We start from the raw sequence: 20,580 nt of genomic DNA, 5'->3' as shown, positions 1-20,580 counted from the left end.
CTGTCAGCTATTCAACCATGACAGCCACATCACCCAAACATATTGCAGGACACTCACTGATACATTTCCCTCTCTCTTGCAGGAGAAGGTGGAGCACAACCGGAGGCAGCAGGATTTAACAGGAGGGGGACAGGCGCACCTGCATGTTCTAACCCCCATGGAGGAGACGGTGCTGGCCATCATGAGAAGGGGCATCGCTGAGGCTGTGGCCACCGGCGGGGCTGGAGGGATCGATGATGAGGGTATCCTCATACCCAATCCTCTTCCTCTCTTCCCATTTCCCCCTCATCCCTCAATCTCTTCTGACTTACAAGCTGCAGATGGCGTAAGCACACATTTCTTACTTTCTCCTATCCCCTCACTGCAACCTTACCCTTGTACCTTTTTCATTTCAGATACCCAAGAACTGCAACCTGCCCAGGCAGTGGTGGAAGAGCAGGAAGACAGTGATAATGAAAACACACAGTCACTTTGATTTTACACTCGCAGCCACCAGCTCAGATACGGACACTGTGCGTATTTTAGAGGCTATTGCACGTGGCGAGACACCGGGCACAAGTGCGCTGCAGCCAGGGGGCAAGGATAGCGCAAGTGCCAGCTTGCCAGAGGGCGAGGTTGCACACGAGTTTTGCTGCAGAGGACTCAGATGATGACTTTGATGGGCCAGGTTACAGAAAAAGGCTGATGTGTGTGCACACTGAAATACTTGGTGCAATGGGAAGCCTGCCAGAAAGCCTGCACTCTGTCAAGGAGCACGGAGGAGTCTGGCACCAGCTTGGCACAGGGCTTTATGCAGAGCTTGCAGCCAATCCTTTCCAACATGGAACGGGTGTCTTCCTCCACCTGTGGAACCCACCATGATTCAGTGTCTGATGGCCGATGTCTCAGCTTCCACCTAACGTCCGAGTGCTGTAGTCGAAACTCAGACTGCGGTCATGCAATCTCAGCTTGCTGCCATCATGGCTCTGGATACCAGTGTGCAAAGGGGCTTCTAGGGAGTCACAGCACTCCTGCAGTCTGTTCTCCAACAAATCTGCTCCCTAAAGACTCTCTGCGGATATGGCCTCCTGCCGAGAGCCCTTCTCCCCCTCCTTCCTCTTCTAGCAGCTTGTCCTGCTGTGTGTGGCCTCTGCTCATTCTCCCAGTCATGCTCAATGCCAAGAGGAAGCCCTACTATGCCACCCATGTCTGGAAGCATCTGATTTGTGCACAAGCCTTTAAGTCACCAAAAAAGTACTTCAGCACCAGCTGTAGATTATTGAAACTATTAAGAAAGTATGAAAAAGTACCCAAAAGGCATAGAATTGCAGCAACAGCTAGAAGAAATAATCCAGTAACTAACCTGTAAGTAGCTGATGATCCCTTCAAATAGCACTGGTGGGGGTCCTTCATGCCGTTGAACGCGTGATCAGCTATGGGAGGTTAAGAGAGGGCGTAGGGTGGAGCTCCAAAATGGCAGCACTGGTGTCAAATTGACGTCATGATCTGCCTGCTCTGCATACTTCTGGCAGACGTTAGGTGCGCATGCGCTAACCCCTTTACCAATTTGGTGTCCAGCGCACTTTGCATCAGAAGTGTGCGCACGCTGCGGACGCCATTTTGGAACCTTAAGGGGCCTCGTAGCGCCCAAAAAACAGGCGCTACCGAGCCCAATTTCGCCCCGTAATTTTGCAAAGCATAAAGGTCTCTGCCATTAGTCAGACTATCAAATAACAACAGAAGGAAATTGGAGTTCTCACTATTCTTACCTTCCTTATTCAGTAGGTGACATCAATTTCCTGTTTTGCAGTATTTATTGTCTTCACCTTCAGTTGCTCGTGATTTTTAATTAAAATTTTAAAACCAGTGACATCAAACCTGTCAATAAAGAAAACAATGTTTTTAGCTACAATATGTTGTAATAAAAGCCTCGCCATATGCTACTACTCATGCTGACCTTCCGGTCTACTCAAATTTGAACATACTTTCAATTAGACACCGTTAAACCCTATTTCTTTGCATCATCTCACATCAATCCACGAACAATTTTAAATTAGTGAACAAAATAATTAATTTCCACAGAACACAAAAAACAGAATTTCTGTTAAATAGTCCACTCTATCAGAGACAGTTGTTGCATAATCCAACTACTTGCATCAGACCTTGCTCTTTTGTAGCAGCATAAAGGTGAGCTTACATAATTTAGTCTTCAGTGGATGCTACTTATAGTGGGTAGTTACACTACACAATGCATAGAAGCTGATACTGCCGTGTGTATCATATGGATGCAGCAAACTATCTACACAGCAGCTGGACTAGAAATGCTAGACTGGTTCATCAATCACCAGAACTACTTCTCTCCCTCTCAGATATCAGCGATTCTTTACAGCAGACATACAAGTACATGACATGCACCAGTCTTGTGCTGTCGGGAGTGAATTGTTGGCTTTTATCCACTGTGTGCTGCAGTTTGGCAGTGGAGAGGGGAGGAGGTGGGGAGTGGGGAGGAGATAGACTTCTTCTCATTATGACTGATGGCCAACTCCTTTAGGTTTTCCTTCACATTTTTGAAAGACAATTTTACATTGATGCAACTCATATTCCTGGCATCAAGGGTACTTGTTTATATAAAAAGGACCCAAATGCATTGGATTTTCATGGGTTTTGCAAGCTGTCAGGTCTTCACTTACAACTAAACATGGAGCCAGATCCCTTTTCCTTTAGCTGTGGGACTCTCAGTGGCAGGAAGCAAAATAAATAAGGAAGAGTAGTGAAATCAGTTTCAGCACCATTCTCCCATCTTCGGAAAATCTAAAACTGATTTGTCATATTTAAAAATAAAACCGAGATGGCCTACAATAGCTGTATCTGGGCACATTTAGTCAAAAAACAGCTTTTTTATTCATTCTCAGGATGTGGGTGTTGCTGGCAAGGCCGGCATTTATTGCCTATCCCTAGTCGCCCTGCGAAAGTGGTGGTGAGCCTTCTTCTTGAACTGCTGGTAGCAGTTTGATTGACTTCAGAGGGCAGCTAAGGATCCACCATGTTGGTGTGGGACTGGAGTCATATATAGGCCAGACTGGGCAAGGACGGCAGGTCGCCTTCCCTCAAAGGATTAGTGAACTAGTCGGGTTTTTAAAGACACTTTTACTGATACCAGCTTTTTATTTCAAGATTTTTAAAAGAAAACTGAATTGAAATTTTCACGCTCCTGAAGGCAGTATATCATTCTGGAGTAGTTCCAGGGGCGTGGTAGCTCTCCAGTACCTCACTCTAGTGATCATTCCAGGAAATGGTATAGTGCCTTATCCATTTCTTTTTAAAAACGTCTGGGTAACACAGATGGTACTACCAGATATATGGTCCAATGTACAAATGCTGGGTATGACACGGAGAAGGCACTCAGCAAATAATTTTGAATCTCGCCAATATGCATGCAGGTCAAAGTTGAATCATCAAGTCTGTTGCAGTACAGAAGCTGCTTGCACATTTAAATGTGGATTATAGACACACAAGGGTACTTAGAAATATTTATTGTGCCAGTACTAAAGCAGATGCAGCAACAGCTGTGGATAAAAGTGGTTCTCTCCAAATCACAAGGGAGGACGATTACAGAAATATCTGCTAAGGCAGTGTGTTTGCGCTTCAGGGTCAGTGTCCAGTGACTAGGAAATGATCAGAACCTGACAATTTACATAGCTTGCCAAAGTATCATCTTACTTACAATTAAATAACTGGCCGATACAAAGCACATCTCATTATGCAACGGTTCCACTGAGTACTTGTAACCTGTTCAGAATAAAGAAACGACACAGATTGTCCCTACATTCACCTTGTGTTCTACCATCCCAGGAATGGATCAATCGTAATCCAGTAGGGTCTCTTCATTTAAAGCCCAAGACTTGAATACTGCTCCCATATATCAAGAGGCTCTTCGAGCACCTTGCACACACTCCTGGACAGGATATCTGAATAGCCAATTCCCCCCTCATCTCCAGTATCCAATCTCTCTCAATTTTATAGATCGTCAGTGCTCATCTGAACTTTTCTTTCTTATTCCTGTTAAGCTCCAAATCCCCCGTCCTATACACGCTTCCACGTCCCTGAATCCTCACTGTATTGAAATCAAAAATCACACTGCCACCTACTCAAACTCATTCTCAGGACCTCAAAGCTCTGCAACTCCTTACCTTCCTCAGTCTTCCTCCTACAATCTTCGGGCTTTTAAAACACAAGTTTGGTGTCATTTAACTAATGATTTCTTGATTTCTCTCATCTTTTTTCAACCTTGGTGGTGGTCTAACCAGTGAACCATCACCCTTCATCTTGGTTTTCAAAAAGTAAATACATAATCTGAATAGGGGATTCGATTTGTTGACTGCAGACTGCATAATCAAGAAATACGATTAGAAATAGTTCACTGGAGTGTACTTGTAGCACTGCTTGCACCCAATCGTTCCAAAGCCTTGTTTTAACTCACTGATTTGCTCTGTAACACAAAGGCTTGAATTTTCCCCTAAAAAAGGGTGGGTTTGGAGCGTGGGGGGCAGTTAGTGTTAAAAATGGGGTTCCTGACCTGAACCCGCCTCCAACCCGCCCACATTGGTTTTGCCGGAGGCAGGGCAGGCGACCAATCCGCTCCCAGGGGGCGTTACTGTAATTTAAATATTGTAATGAGGCCGGAAGCCTCTTTTCCCCCATCATTTTGTTTTTAACTGCCTGTGGACGGGTTTCACATCATGAAACCCGGCAGTGAAACAGACGCGGGGACTGCTGCATCCAGGAGGTAAGTGGTTTTATACGTAACTCCTGGATCTAGGGCCACCCCCACCCCGTGATTGGAGAACCCCCCCCAAATGAGGCCTCCGATCACCTTCCCAGGCCTCCCGCCCCCCGACGGTGATAATGAGGCCAGCCACGATCCTCTCTCCCCTCCCACACCGGATTCCCAGCCGACTCCCCACCCCCACCCCACCCCCCGTCCCCTGCCGATCTTCTTCCCCCCCCACGACCCCTGCCGACCACCACCCCCCACCTGACCCCCGCCAACCACCCCCCCCACCCGACCCCCCTCCAATTCCCCCCCCCCGACCCCCCTCCAATTCCCCCCCCCCCGACCCCCCTCCAATTCCCCCCCCCTCCAATCCCCCCCCCCAATCCCCGACCCTGGTTGATCCTCTTTCCCCCCCCCGATCCCTGCCGAACCTCTCCCCACACACCCACCCGAACCCCCTCTAATCCCCAACCCCTGCCGATCTTCTTCCCCCCCACAACCCCTGCCGACCATCCCCCCCAACCTGAACCCCACCGACCACCCTCCAATTCCCCCCCCCGACCCCCCTCTAATCCCCAACCCTGGCCGATCTTCTTCCCCCCCCCCCGACCCCTGCTGAACCTCTCCCCACACCCCCACCCGACCCCCCAGTAATCCCCGGCCGATCATCTTTTCCCTCCCCCCCCCCCCCCCCCCCCACTTCCCCGCCCCCCACGATCCCCATCCGATTGCCGACCACCCCCCCCCCCCCAAACCAGCCCCTCGCTTCTGATAAATCCTAAATCAAAACACTGAAATCTGTTACTATCAGCAGCCCGAGATATATACACACTTTGGGATCCAAGAAATTTGGAGCTATTTACGCAAAAATTATGATGATTTCTATGCTGATCATACCGACGGAATCTTGCACCAAAATATCCTGCAGTGCTCATTTGCCTACGTTAGAACGTAAAAATCGATGTAAAACTATTGCAGCTGCATTGCCACCAATAGGGGTTATCGCGAGTGCACTGCTGTCATCTGCCGTGGCGCCTCACGCCTCTGCTGCTCCTTTTCCATTATTATGCAGAACAGGGGTATGCCCATTGGGAAGGCCATTCCAGCCAATGGTCCATCTAAGCTGCGTGCATGCGCGGCCATGCAGCAATCTGCAAGGTCCCACACAGGCTGCTCACCAGCTTTTATACCGCGCATGCGCAGAAATTTAAAGGGACCACACGTTGAAAGAAATAGGCCGCGCAGAACAAAGTGCAGCTTACAGGGAACATTGATGCCAGCTGCGTAGTCCTTCTGAACCTGTGGGGGAAGGGGCGGGGTTTCTTAAACATTTCGGGTGCAGAGGCCGACAGCACTTTGGTAAGTATATTGCAGGTAAAAGAAAAGATTTGCATGGGGTGGAGCTAGGTAAATGAGCGCCAAAGGATTTTGGCTGATGTCCCTTGGAAGTGGTGCAAACAATCAAGTACTGATGTTCCGGCATAAATCAGTTACGCACACATTTCCTTGGGGGGGGGGGGGGGGGCGGGGATGGTGCAGTGCCACGCTTACACTGAAAAGTTACAGGAAATGTTTTAGGATACTTTGCAATAACACTACTAATTAAACAATACAATTATCATGCTTCTGCATTGGCCCCAGAACATTTTCTAGCATTTAGTCCAGATGAACACACAAACGAACACACACTAAACACACACACACTGTAACCCCACATCAACGTTCTCCAAGAAGCACAGATTGTGTACTGAATGCGGTCTGGTATCTTTATATTATATATAGCTGTCCAGTATCATTCTACCATGCCCAGCTGTGAGGTTACCCTCTTCTTCTTAGGCAGTCCCTCGGAACCGAGGTTATCCTACATGCAACCTGGTCCCTGCCCAGTCCTCACACTACCTTACAAACAAGTCCCTATGCAGCCCATACACCATCCTAACCTTTTTTCCTATTTTCAACAGCACCAAAAATAGCCATGCTAGTTTGCAAAGGCTTTTAAAAAGTCATCATGAACAAGCCTTAATTGGGGAAGAGACATTTTACTCTGGTTTGGGCTGCAGAATAACAACATTTTTAAAAAGCACAAACTGAAGTCGATTTGGCTGTAAAAGGCTGGGAGTTTAATTCTGCGGGAGTTTTTTTTGTTGGAGTGCAAGCCGAACCAAGCTCTGGGGAATTGTCCGAGATGATGGGACACAATCTTTTACTGGAAGGCTGGATGTCATCTCCAAATGTTTTTTGTACTACAGTGAACAAGTGGACTGTTTGTTATAAAATAGCTCCTTCACACTTCTCGATGATCCATTAGGATGCCCAATATTAAATTATCTGGGACCAGCATTGTCCTCTGTCGAAATGATTTCTCCCACATGGGCTTTTTCCAGAACCTACCAATATGAAACCCTCTGCTCTTCGAGTGGACATCATGGCTATAACAATATTTCAGCATGCTTCATAAAACAGAAAGGGCAGAGGACCAGCCTACATTCCACAGAAAGCACACAACTCTTCATTGTCCACATACAAAACAGAATAAGCACAAGGAAGAGCCAATCACTGTTAGACCTAGAATTCAGAGCGATGAATTGGTCACAGTTTTGCCTTACATTTAGAGTTCAGCATTACATTTACAGGAGTTCTGCCCCTAAATGAAACATGCTTTCTAACTATGATATAGGATAAAGTATTTAGCAAATGCTAAATCTAGTGGTAGATTTTCAACACCCTTCCACTCTTTATTATAGTGACATGCTGCCCAGACCGAACATCAACTGTTCACTTTATGTAGGCCAGATCCAACATTGGAACCGTTGAAAGGAACACCACACAAACACTCCTGGCTTGATCAGTGAATGCACCATGTGATTTGGTACTATGCCATACAAACCAGAAAGCACCAAGTTTAGCACACTTAGAGTACACTTTAGCACACTTAAGACTACTGTGCACCATGCTTAGAGTACTATGCACAGTTCTGGTCTACATATTACAAAAAGGATATAGAGGCACCAAAGAAGGTGCTGAAAAGATTTACAAGGATGATACCAGAACTGAGAGGTTAGAACAAACAGGAGACACGGAACAGGCTGGGAAGAGGAGGCTGAGGGGTGACCTAATAGAGGTCTTTAAATTTATGAAGGGGTTTGATAGGGTAGACGTAAACATTTTTACTTGTGGGAGTCCAAAACTAGGGGTCATAAATAAGATAGTCACCAATAAATCCGATAAGGAATTCAGGAGAAACGTATTTACCCAGAGAATGGAACCGATCGGTGGGGCCGATTAGGGACCAAAATGGAGACCTGCGCATGGCTAAGGTACTAAATTAGTACTTTGCATCTGTCTTTACCAAGGAAGAAGATGCTGCCAAAGTCAGTGAAAGAGGAGGCAGTTGAGATACTGGATGGGATAAAAATTGATAGAGAAGGTACTAGAAAGGCTGGCTGTACTTAAAGTAGATAAGTCACCAGAACCGGATGGGATGCATCCTAGAATGCTGAGGGAAGTAAAGGTGGAAATTGCGGAGGCACTGTCCTCCTTGGATATGGGGGTGGTACCAGAGGACTGGAGAATTGCAAATGTTACACCCTTGTTCAAAAAAGGGTGTAAAGATAAACCCAGCAACTACAGGCCAGTCAGTTTAACCTCGGTAGTGGGGAAGCTTTTAAAAAACGATAATCCAGGGTAAAATTAACAGTTACTTGGACAAGTGTGGATTAATTAAGGAAAGCCAGCACGGATTTGTTAAAGGCAAATCATGTTTAACTAACTTGATTGAGTTTTTTGATGAGGTAATAGAGAGGGTTGATGAGGGCAATGCGGTTGACGTGGTGTACATGGACTTCCAAAAGGCGTTTGATAAAGTGCCACATAATGGGCTTGCCAGCAAAGTTGAAGCCCATGGAATAAAAAGGGACAGTGGCAGCATGGATAGGAAATTGGCTAAGTGACAGGAAACAGAGAGTAGTGGTGAACGGTTGTTTTTCATACTGGAGGAAGGTACACAGTGGTGTTCTCCTGGGGTCAGTACTAGGACCACTGCTTTTCTTGATCTATATTATTGACTTGGACTTGGGAGTACGGGGCACAATTTCAAAATTTGCAGATGACACAAAACTTGGAAGTATAGTGAACAGTGAGGAGGAGAGTGATAGACTTCAAGAAGACATAGACAGGCTGGTGGAATGGGCGGACACGTGGCAGATGAAATTTAACGCAGAAAAATGCGAAATGATACATTTTGGTAGGGAGAACGAGGAGAGGCAATATAAACTAATGGGTACAATTCTAAAGGGGGTGCATGAACACAAATTGTTGAAGGTGGCAGGACAGGTCGAGATAGCAGTTAAAAAAGCAAAAGGGATCCTGGGCTTCATAAATAGAGTACAAAAGCAAGGAAGTTATGTTGAGCCTTTATAAAACATTGGTCTAACCTCAATTGGAGTATTGTATCCAATTCTGGGCGTCGCACTTTAGGAAGGATGCGAAGGCCTTAGAGAGGGTGCAGGAAAGATTTACAAGAATGGTTCCAGGGGTGAGGGACTTCAGTTACATGGATAGACTGGAGAAGCTGGGGTTGTTCTCCTTGGAGCAGAGAAGGTTGAGAGAAGATTTGATAGAGGTGTTCAAAATCATGGAGTCTAGACAGAGTAGCGAGAGAGAAACTGTTCCCATTGGCGGAAGGGTCAAGAACCATAGGACCACGTGATTGGCAGAAGAACCAAAGGCGACATGAGGAAAAACTTTTTTACACAGCAAGTGGTTAGGATCTGAATGCACTGCCTGAAAGGGTGGTGGAGGCAGATTCAATCGTGGCTTTCAAAAGGGAATTGGATAAGTACCTGAAGGTAAACAATTTACAGGGCTACAGGGAAAGGGCGGGGGAGTGGGACTAGCTGAAGTGCTCTTGCAGAGAGCTGGCACAGGCTCAGCGGGCCGAATGGCCGCCTCCTGTGCTGTAACCATTCCATGAAAAACACACAAGGGAGAAAGGAATAGGAGGATATGCTGATAGGGTGGGAGCCTGGGAGGAGGCTCATGTGGAGCAGAGGAGGCTTGTGTGGAGCATAACCACCGGCACAGACCAGTTGGGCTGAGTGGCCTGTTTCTGTGCTGTACAGTCTATGTTTATCTGTGTTGAGTCATCAGATCTTGCCACAGAGTAACTTTTGCACCAATTTCCAGAAACTTTTAGCCATTTCCATCCACTCCCAATAATAAAATGTTACTAGATCACCTGTGGCATTGCTCATGGTGGACCAAGACCATGGTGCAGTTTGAGGTTTCCTGAAGTTCCACTGCAGCCTAAACACAACAGTTTACCAATCACTGTAATACAGCAAATTTACTGAAGCAATACATCACAACTGATTCAACATAAAAATGACATACCTTACTGATACTCCCAGAATATTTACCTTACTGATACTCCCAGAATATTTACCTTACTGATACTCCCAGAATATTTACCTATCACTTTACAAAACTTGCTTATGAAAGTAACTTTGTTCTTCCCTTCCAAAAACCCTTATCACATTATAAAATAATTTGCTTTACCTTCCACGATGCATTTTCAGTATTTCCCAAGAATGAAGTGCTTCATCTTGGGAAGTACTTCAGTTTATTGATTCATCTCTCCTCAAAAATTTTCTTTTAAGTTATTTATAGGATTATAAAATTATTTATTTCTCGCCCTTACTTCCCACAGTGGATCTGTAGTTCTTGCTGAAGCTATTGTAGGTGTAGCAGCGGCCAGGGAGGTTTCCCCACTGTTGAGTCTCCCAATTATGAGCAGCAAGTGATCGTTCACCACAGTCCAGACCTGACTGACCTGACTCCAGCCACAATGTCCGAGGTCAGCATCAAAGTGTCACTTCCGACACTGATGCAAACATCAGTAATACAGAAAAACTCTCATCCCGTTACTTTAGAATTTTTATTGAATGTCTTAAATTGTATTAAAATGCTGTGTGGGGGGGAAAGAGGGGGTGGAATTTAGAATCTATTTAGAAGGTTGTGGGTTTAAGTCCCACTCCAGAGACTGGAGCACAAAAATCTTGGCTGACACTCCAGTGCAGTGCTGAGGGAGCATCACTCCGTTCAAAGGCAGCACACCTGAAAGTGGACCTTCGCAGTCACATCTCAACTTGTAAATGTTGCACCTCCCAAGTGTAATTATATGAGCCAATCAAATATGTGGTGCGATTTGATTAATTGAGTGTAAATGAGTAACCAACATAAAACTTGGCATTCCATTTCTACAATTTCCCCCCCCCCCCCCCCTTGACTACCATTTACAAACGAACCTCGAAGTTTCCCCCATAGAAGCCTGCCCTTTCCTCTGGGGCTTGAGTTGGAAATTTCACTTATTGGAAATTTCCAGCTATTGTTGACTAATTCAGTGTGCCTGAGAGAGAATGTGTCATCATGGGACTTGTATTACAGGAGCAAGGTGAAGTTACAGTACCCAGAGTGCACCATGACAATCCATGTCACATGACAACCAGCTAGAAAAGGAAGAGAGCTAAAGGGGAGATTTTCCAGGGTCTATGCCAGGGTGCACAGGATCATCTGGGTGCAGCGAATATCTGACAATCGGGCCGGTCGGAGAGCACACCTGAAAAATCAGGCTGTTTTCTTTTACCATTAATTTAAATAGAAGGGAAATCATGTGGGTTCCTTTTACAGGCATGCGTTCTGACCCATCTGATCTTGAGCGCCCTGGCATAGGCCCAGGGAAATCTCCCCTAGTAGCTCCTGTGGAGGTTCTGTGTACATCGTGGGAGTGTAGGTTTTCACCATGCTCCTGTGGAAGTACAAAAGCCACTGTGTGCTGTGACAATCAGGCAGAACATTTATTTTAAAAAAGAAAGACTTGCATTTCTATAGCGTCTTTCACGACCTCAGGAGGTCCCAAAGCGCTTCACAGCCAATGAGGTACTATTTGAAGTGTAGTCACTGCTGTAATGTGGGAAACGCAGCAGCCAATTTGCGCACAGCAAGCTCCCACAAACAGCAATGTGATAGTGACCAGATAACTCCCTTGCTCTTCAAAATCGTGCCATGATATCTTTTACACCCACCTGAGAGCGCAGACGGGGCCTCGGTTTAACGTCTCATCTGAAAGACGGCAGTAATTTTTACTTTTCACAAGACAAAGATCTGTACACATATTGGGGAATGTTGAATTTTACAGAACTTATCAGCCAGATAACAGAGGCAGAAGCAAACAGAGCTTCTCCAGCACATTCTTAATATTAAAAAAAAACAAATTCACATAGCATGAGATTTATTTAGTGCATTCCAGGAACGCAGGATTTTAAAATGAATTAATCCCTGGTCTCTTAGGCAACTACATAATTTTGTTACAATGAGCAACTTGTATTTATATAGCGCCTTTAACGTAGTAAAATGTGCCAAGGCGCTTCATAGGAGTTTTATAAAACAACATTTGACACCGAGCCACATAAGGAGATATTAGGGCAGATGACCAAAAGCTTGATCAAAGAGGTAGGTTTTAAGGAACGTTTTAAAAGGAGGAAAGAGAGGTAGAGAGGCTTAGGGAGGGGATTCCAGAGCCTATAGCCTAGGCAGCTGAAGGCACGGCCGCGAAAGGAGTAAAGGAAATCGAGGGTGCGCAAGAGGCCAGAATTGGAGCAGCACAGAGATCTCAGAAGACTCTAGGGCTGGAGGAGGGTTACGGAGATGGGTAGGGGCGAGGCTATGGAGGGATTTGAACATAAGGACGAGAAATTTAAAATTGGAGGCGTTACTGGACCGGGAGCCGAAGTAGGTCAGCGAGCACAGGGGTGAGGGCGAGCAGGAGTTAGGATGCAGGCAGCAGAGTTTTGGATGAGCTCAAGTTTAGAGGGTGGAAGGAAAGCATTGGAACAGTCAAGTTAATATCGAGTCGCAATCATTCATCATTAGAACTATACTGTTCCCTGTCGATGTGAAGAGTTGTGCTAGGTTGGTTGAAGCAGTGCAGCACGCCACCAAAACAGCCATACAAGTGCTCATACTATGCACCAGAACAGAACAGGAAAAAACATATTAATACTCAATTTTTGCTTCCCTCTATAGCTGAATACCATAGAGACCAGGGAAGACTCAGGCTGGATGCGCATTGCCACTGGGAAGCCCAAATAGCAACCTACCAATGCAACTGGGTTAGGGGAGGGGGGAGAAACAGTCATTGAAACCCCTCGATTAGATACCAGCCTGTAACTCACTCCTGGGTATCCACTTTTCTGTACACAACCCTGAACTCTGATTGCATCACAGCCTTGACATCACTTCTGCTTATCCATCTCATCTGTTTATAGCAGGGGCAAATTATTCAAATGGCAAGAGATTCAGCCACCACTTTATAAACAAAACCAAACAACAACTTGCATTAATATAGCGCCTTTAACATAGTAAAACTTCCCAAGGCGATTCATAGGAGCGTTATCAAACAAAATTTGACACCAAGCCACATAAGGAGATATTAGGATAAATGACCAAAAGGTTGATCGAAGAGATAGGTTTTAAGGAGAGTCTCAAAAAGGAGAGACAGGTAGAGAGTTTGAGAGAGGGAATTACAGAGTTTAGGACCTAGGCAGCTGAAAGCATTGCCGCCAATGGTGGAGCGATTAAAATAGGGGATGCATAAGAGGCCAGAATTGGAGGAATGTAGAAATCTGGGAGGGTTGTAGGGCTGGAGGAGGTTACAGAAATAGGGAGGGGTGAGGCCATGGAGAGATTTGAAAACCGCGATGAGAATTTTAAAATTGGAGGCGTTGTCGGACTGGGAGCCAGTGTAGGTCAGCGAGCACAGGGGTGGTGGGCCACACTTTTTATAGGCACCAAAATCGTGTATCTGTTAAATCACATATCTTTAATGGATAGTTATTGTGACATTATCCAGCCTGTTGCGAAAAGGTCACCAATGCCGGCATTTCCAACCAAGCTCTCGTTATTAGGCAGGTATAATATTCCCTCAGGAACACAGCGTTTATAAGACTCCAAGAGATCAGCTTCCCTGCTGCCGAGGCCAGGGGAAAAAGTAATTATGGTGCACACACGCAGCAAGTGCATTTTAGTTGCAATGTTGAAATGACAGCTATTCACCTATTGAAGGCCATGAAAAATATAACAAATTGAATTTATTGAAGCATGCAAAAAATGTGGAATTAACATACACCAATGTCTGCTTGCATCTATTTCAAGACTGTAGAGATCGTACCGAAGAGATGATCTTGTCTCAGAAATTCTGGTCTAATTTGTCCCTTTACAAGGTGGTAATTTGCTTCCACATTACAAGCTCCAACAGCATGCTGCACACCTGGCACTGTACAACTGAATGGTTTCTACATGTCTGGCAATAATTAGTGCCAGCCTTCTTCATTTCAGCAATGTGACAGGATCTTCCAGCAAGTTGTAGCAAGGTAAACAGTTTGTCAAATGTTCAAGTGGCTTCTTCTCTGGGGAGAGTTAATAAATACAAATTATAATATCCAATGTACAGATACGGAACTTCAGTAGTGAGATGGCATTGTGTTTCCACAACATCAGAAGGTTCTCCAATCTGCTGTCACCAATATTAGTGTTTTTGCTCCAAACTTTTCCCACCACATTGAGGGCCAATGATGTTTGGTAAGCTTGTGTGACATTTCAAATGTCAATAACATGCAGGAGCTTGTAAATGGAGCATGAATTGATCATACAAGGGGGACAACAGTCGCTGAAGCTTTCAACACAGAGTTGAGTAGCATCTCGGAGAATGCATGGTGCTAGGGCAATTCTACACCCCTGCCTTCATACCCTAGACTAGTTTCCATTGAATAACTGCTGTTTGTGTTTGAGCCTTGAACATATTCAGACAGAATGCTGACAACTCCAGTGAATACAATATTGCATTAGCAACCCAGTTTTTAGACTAATTAAATCACCAGGGCATTGCCACCTCATTAGGTAGGCTTCAGGCAGCTTGGCTCCAAGAACGCCGAAAGTCCTACCGCCCACAATTCAAAGTCAACTGCCAAGGAAAATTCACGCTGTTGCTCAAAATTGAGTTTGTAAATCTTGTTATAAAAGAGATCAAATCAGCACTACTACACAGTAACAAACATGACCATTTCACACTGCCCACCTCCCTTTTTACACCCACTTTACCATGACGCAATCCTTTTAAGCAACAATAAACACATTTAGCTGCTGAAAAACAATACCAAAGGCTGAGTCTGTAGTGCCTTGGCAAAGCTGTCCATTAGTACTAATTATAAGATAGCCACTACAGATCAAATAAAGAATTTAGGAGGAATTTTGTTACACAGAGTGGGAATGTAGAACTCGCTGCCACATGGAGTGGATGAAGCAGATGCATTTAAGAGGAGGCTTGATGCATACATGAGGGAGAAGGGAATAGCAGGACACAGGGGCAGGGTGTGAAGAAGTCATTACAGTGGGAGGAGGCGCCTGTGGAGTATAAACACTGGCAGAGCCCAGTGGGGCCGAATGGCCTGTTTTGGTGCTGTGCATTCTACGTCATTCTAGCTACCAACCTGCCCTGTTGGATAACATTTATTCCACTTTGGCCTCACCACTAGATTGAGAAAGTCTGAATAGAAATACCCATTTCACACGACTTTGTTTAATCTATTATGTAACAAGCATGGTATACTATTTCCTCCATTTTAATTATATTAAATAGTTTAAGCTGTCCCGAATTACAGTTCAGTAGAAGCTATAGATAGGGCTGGCCACTTAACCTCCCAAGGTGGTCACAGACACAAAGTTTGTTAGGACATGGACTGTCTGACCAGAAACAGTGGCAGAAGCAGAATCTAGAATGGCCTTTCAAAGGGGAAGTGGATAAATATTTGAAAAAGAAAAACATTTAAATGGTCTGAAGAAAAGGGCAGTGGAATGCGCCAGTGCAATGAACAAAAGGGGATAACTCGTTCAGAGAGCTGGCACAGGGGCCATGGGCTGAATGGGCTCCTTCTGTGCTGCAAAGCTAGTCCATGATTGTATTTATAGCAGGATCAATTCCTTTGGCTGGACAAACTCCTGCATTCACAGCCAAACTGAAAGGGAGAACAAATATATTTACATGCTGATATTTTTTCTGTTTCTACAAAAGCCATGTTTGTTTGTTCCCCTTTCTATTCATTTCACCACAATGTGTGGGCAATATCTGACTACATAATGAATTCAGGCAAATGGAGAGCTCTGCCATTAACTTGTAGATTATAACATCGCTTGGGTTCTGAAGGGGATGATGCATCGTAACATCACTGCTGTCCCTGGGCCTCACTAATTAGCAGTGATGAATATGCCCAGGAGAAGGCCAATATTCAAACAAACCTGAAAGGGAGGAAGGAGTAATACAAAAGCAAAATACAGCGGATGCTGGAAATCTGAAATAAAAACAGAAAATGCTGGAAACACTCAGCAGGTCAGGCAGTATCTGTGGAGAGAAAAACAGAGTTAACGTTTCAGGTCTGGGACCCTTCGTCAGAACTGGAAAAAGCTGGAAATGTATTCCACTACAGGGAGAGGAGTAATGTTGTGTTCCACTACAGGGAGAGGAGTAATGTTGTGTTCCACTACAGGGAGAGGAGTAATGTTGTGTTCCACTACAGGGGGAGGAGTAATGTTGTGTTCCACTACAGGGGGAGGAGTAATGTTGTGTTCCACTACAGGGGGAGGAGTAATGTTGTGTTCCGTTACCGGGGGAGGAGTAATGTTGTGTTCCGTTACCAGGGGGAGGAAGGAGTAATGTTGTGTTCCGTTACCAGGGGGAGGAAGGAGTAATGTTGTGTTCCGTTACCAGGGGGAGGAAGGAGTAATGTTGTGTTCCGTTACCAGGGGGAGGAAGGAGTAATGTTGTGTTCCACGACAGGGGGAGGAAGGAGTAATGTTGTGTTCCGTTACCAGGGGAAACAACCTCTCAGCATCTACCCTGTCAATCCCCTTCAGAATCTTGTATGTTTCAATGAGATCACCTCTCATTCTTCTAAACTCCAGAGAGTATAGGCCCATTCTACACAATCTCTCCTCATAGGACAGCCCTCTCATCCCAGGGATCAGTGTAGTGAACCTTCATTGCACCCCCTCCAAGGCGAGTATATCCTTCCTCAGATAAGGAGACCAAAACTCCAGTGCTCCAGGTGTGGTCTCACCAAACCCTGTCATACATATGCAGTAGAGTTTGTGGCGGGGACCAAAGACAATGGCTTCAGTCTTCCCAATATTTAGTTGGAGGAAAGTTCTGCTCATCCAGTACTGGATGTTGGACAAGCAGTGTGACAAAATCAGAGACAGTGGAGGGCTCAAGAGAGGTGGTTGCTGTTGTGTATGTACCTTTAAGGGAATAACTGGTCTTAGACTGCAGTACCGGCAGTGACCACCCCTGTATAAAAGGCCCTAGCAGGCTTCTGTAGTTTCAGTTTCAAGCTGCCTCTTGTTCAGTAAAGTACCTGTTAAACTGTTCTCCCGAAGTCCGTGTATTATTGAGGCGCGGACTTTACAGTTGCGAGCAATGTTCCCGTTAAGCTGCACAGCACTCTCGCGGTCCCGCGCAGGCCGCTTGCCGGCTTCAGAATGCAAAAGTTGCACATGCGCAGACATTTGAATGGGCCACACAGCCCGTTAAAGGGGCTGCGCACCCAAAATAAATTAGAGGGAACATTGGTGGCGAGATAGAGTTGAGTGTCGTCAGCGCACATGCGGCGCCTGATGTGTTTTCGGATGATGTCTCCGAGGGGCAGCATGTAGATGAGAAATAGGAGGGGGACAAGAATAGATTCTTGGGGGACTCCAGAGGTAACAGTGCGGGAGAGGGAAGAGAAGCCATTGCAGGTGATTGTCTGGCTACGACTCGATAGATAAGAATGGAAGCAGGCAAGGGCAGTTCCACCACCCAGCTGGACGACAGAGAGGCGGCACTGGAGGAGGATGGTGTAAGAACTGCCTGAAGATATGGTGCAGGTAATATCAATAGCTGCATCAGGACAACAAACCCTGTTGCATATTTTGTACTAGTTATACATTTTGCACATTTAGATACTATAAATATTCCTGATTGATTACTCAGAGTGGGTCAGGATTAGCTTCATCATTCATGCTAGGACTAAACAACATTCTATTACATACCTCTGAAAAATCAATAGAAAGCTTTAACCATAAAAAGACTGTACAAATGACATCAATCAAGTAGTGTTTACATTAGGGTGTGGGTAATAACCCCAGGAAATGTTCCATATTTTGACAGGTGCCTCAACTGTAGGGACTTGCACAGTTTTATTGCTAGTCTGAATCTCAGCAACTACTGACTCTACTACCTGAATACATTTTTTTCCTGGATTTAGTAACTTTTTAGGTGCATGACTGGATGGCTCTTAAAAAAAACCTGATAAAAGCTAAAGATTGGATGAGACAGACTTATTGTTTTGTTACAGCAGTTTAGCAAGAACTGTACAAAAGATGCCCATGCACACAACCTTCACGGGGATGCAGGGTAACTGGAATTTCAACTGACTCCAATAATCAGTAACAGCCAATCTCCTGTGGTGTTGCTTGTAGTGTATGTACCTTTAAGAGAGAACTACTTTTACAGCTCCTGTATACTGTAGTACCGGCAGTGACCACCCCTGTATATAAGCCTTGAGCATGCCTCTGTACTGCCAGTCTTGAGACTACCCTACTCCAGTAAACACCTGTTGATTGTTAAGTTACAGCCTCCGTGTAGTTATTGGAAAACATCATACTCTAAGAATCACGGATTCAACAGTGGCGACGAGTGTCGATTCAAATCTACCTGCAACTCTGCATTTCCCTTCAAGGATTCGCTCCGGGAGGGCGGTGGAAGAAAGTCGAGGCCAGAAACACGGGCGTCGACCACGAGCAACCGCCCAGTCGTCCGGCAGAGAGTGAACATCGCAGGGGAGGCTGTTGAGAGCCGGGCTTGGTTCCCCAGCCACGACGATCCAGCAACAGACTGGCAACAGGTACAGCGCAGACCCTTCCTGGACAGCGGCGGCTGGAGCCGACCAACGGCAGAGAAAAAGCCGAGCAGCGTCGACGGGGTAAGAGAGAGGGTGAAGCGCACAGGGCGCAGCCGGAGGTTGAAAACCGAGCGGCGTTGAGGAAAAACAAAAACAGAGAGAGAGGGTAAAGCAGCAGCCGGGTTCAGGACCGAGCGGCGGAAACGGGAAAGGCGCACAGGAGAACGCGCAGAGCACAGCCAGGGCTCAAGGGCTGAACAGCGTCCGCAGGGAGAAGAAGGGAGAGCGCGGGAGACGCCATTTTTAGAAGCCGCAGCGGAGAAGAAGGGCGAGCGCGGGAAGAAAGGAAAGCGCAGGAGACGCCATTTTGTGCCAGCGGACAAGAAGGGAGAGCGCGGGAGACGCCATTTTTGACAGTTAAATCACACCCAGGGATGCCGAAGAGTGGCAGTATCTCTGCGTTCGACAATGAAGTCGAAGATTGGGTGACATATGTGGAACGCATTGAGGTGTACTACAGGGCGAATGAAGTGCCAGATGCCAGGAAAGCACTGGTTTTGTTAAATTCCATGGGTGCAAAAACTTATGGCTTACTGCGAAACCTAATAACCCCAGAGAAGCCCGTGGATAAGAATTTCGGAAGCATAGTAGAAATCCTACAGGACCACTTAAACCCCACACCGCTGCTGATAGCAGAAAGATTTAAGTTCCACAAACAGAACCAGCATAAAGACAAAAGTAATGCTGAGTACTTAATGGAACTGCGCAAGCTATCGAAACACTGCCAGTTTGGAGTGGGACTAGCAGATACGTTAAGGGACAAGTTTGTGTGTGGGCTTCAAAGTGAAGGAACCCAGAAACGGCTTCTATTAGAAAAGGATCTTACGCTGGACAAGGCTTTCAGCATGGCAGTATCATACGAAGCAGCCGCAAGGGGCGCTGCAGAGATACAACGGAGACCGCAAGAATATGGCACCAATGAAATGTCATATGGAGCAGGGAAGTGTTATCGCTGCGGCAGAACAACACACGACCAGAAGGATTGCTGGTTCAAGGACCAAGTGTGCAGACAGTGTGGAAAAGCAGGACACATAGCAAGAGTCTGCAGGTCTGGGAAGAAAACCAACAGCAAGAAATCTCCACAGGAGAAGTACAAAAAGGTACACAAGGTGATGGACAGTAGTTCAGACGAACAGAAAAGTGATACAGACTCCGGAAGCAAGGAGCTGGGTTGTCTGAAACTACATAAGGTAACCAAAATGGAGGATCACCAGACTATCTGGGTCACACTCAAGATAGACGGAGTCCAAGTGAAAATGGAATTGGACACAGAATCAGCCCTAACAGTCATAAACCAAAGGGACTACAAGCGGCTATTTTCACATATACCCTTGAAAGCTACAGAGATTGTCTTGGAAGACGTACACGGGGCAAAAAGTCTACCCCAAAGGAAAAATAAGGGTGAAAGTGATATACAAAGGCCAGGAAATACCTAAAATGGACCTATATGTATTGCCAGATGGAGGACCACCACTACTAGGACGTGAATGGATCCGGAAGATACAATTAGATTAGCATTCCATACAGGCACTGAAGGTTGAGGCCAAAAAGGATGACGACGTCACACCTGGACGACTGTCAAAAATGCTAACTGACGCAAAAGAAGTGTTCCAGGAGGGACTTGGAACACTAAAAGGCATAACAGCAACGATTAAAATAGAGGAAAATGCAAGCCCAAAGTTTCTTAAGGCTAGACCAGTGCCTTATGCGATCCGACCAGCCGTCGAAGCAGAGCTGGAAGGGTTGGAACGTTCAGGAGTACTGTCCAAAGTAGAC

General features: G+C 45.8%; 1 protein-coding gene across 1 annotated transcript in view; it reads right to left on the bottom strand.

The window, feature by feature from the left end:
- Positions 1 to 20,580, bottom strand: part of LOC147096957 (vitamin D3 receptor B-like) — a 287,363-nt gene that overhangs the window by 205,022 nt on the left and 61,761 nt on the right. The window contains exon 3 of the mRNA XM_085972648.1: positions 1,749 to 1,857. The gene's annotated coding sequence lies outside the window, so the exon portion shown is untranslated. The remainder of the gene's footprint in view (positions 1 to 1,748; positions 1,858 to 20,580) is intronic.

Source organism: Somniosus microcephalus, chromosome 33 (assembly GCF_052327205.1).
Source record: "Somniosus microcephalus isolate GS21.2 chromosome 33, FLI_Smic_1.0, whole genome shotgun sequence".
NCBI classification, from domain to species: domain Eukaryota; kingdom Metazoa; phylum Chordata; class Chondrichthyes; order Squaliformes; family Somniosidae; genus Somniosus; species Somniosus microcephalus.
The sequence above is the reverse complement of the archived record's forward strand: the minus strand, read 5'-3'. Positions and strand labels throughout refer to the sequence as shown.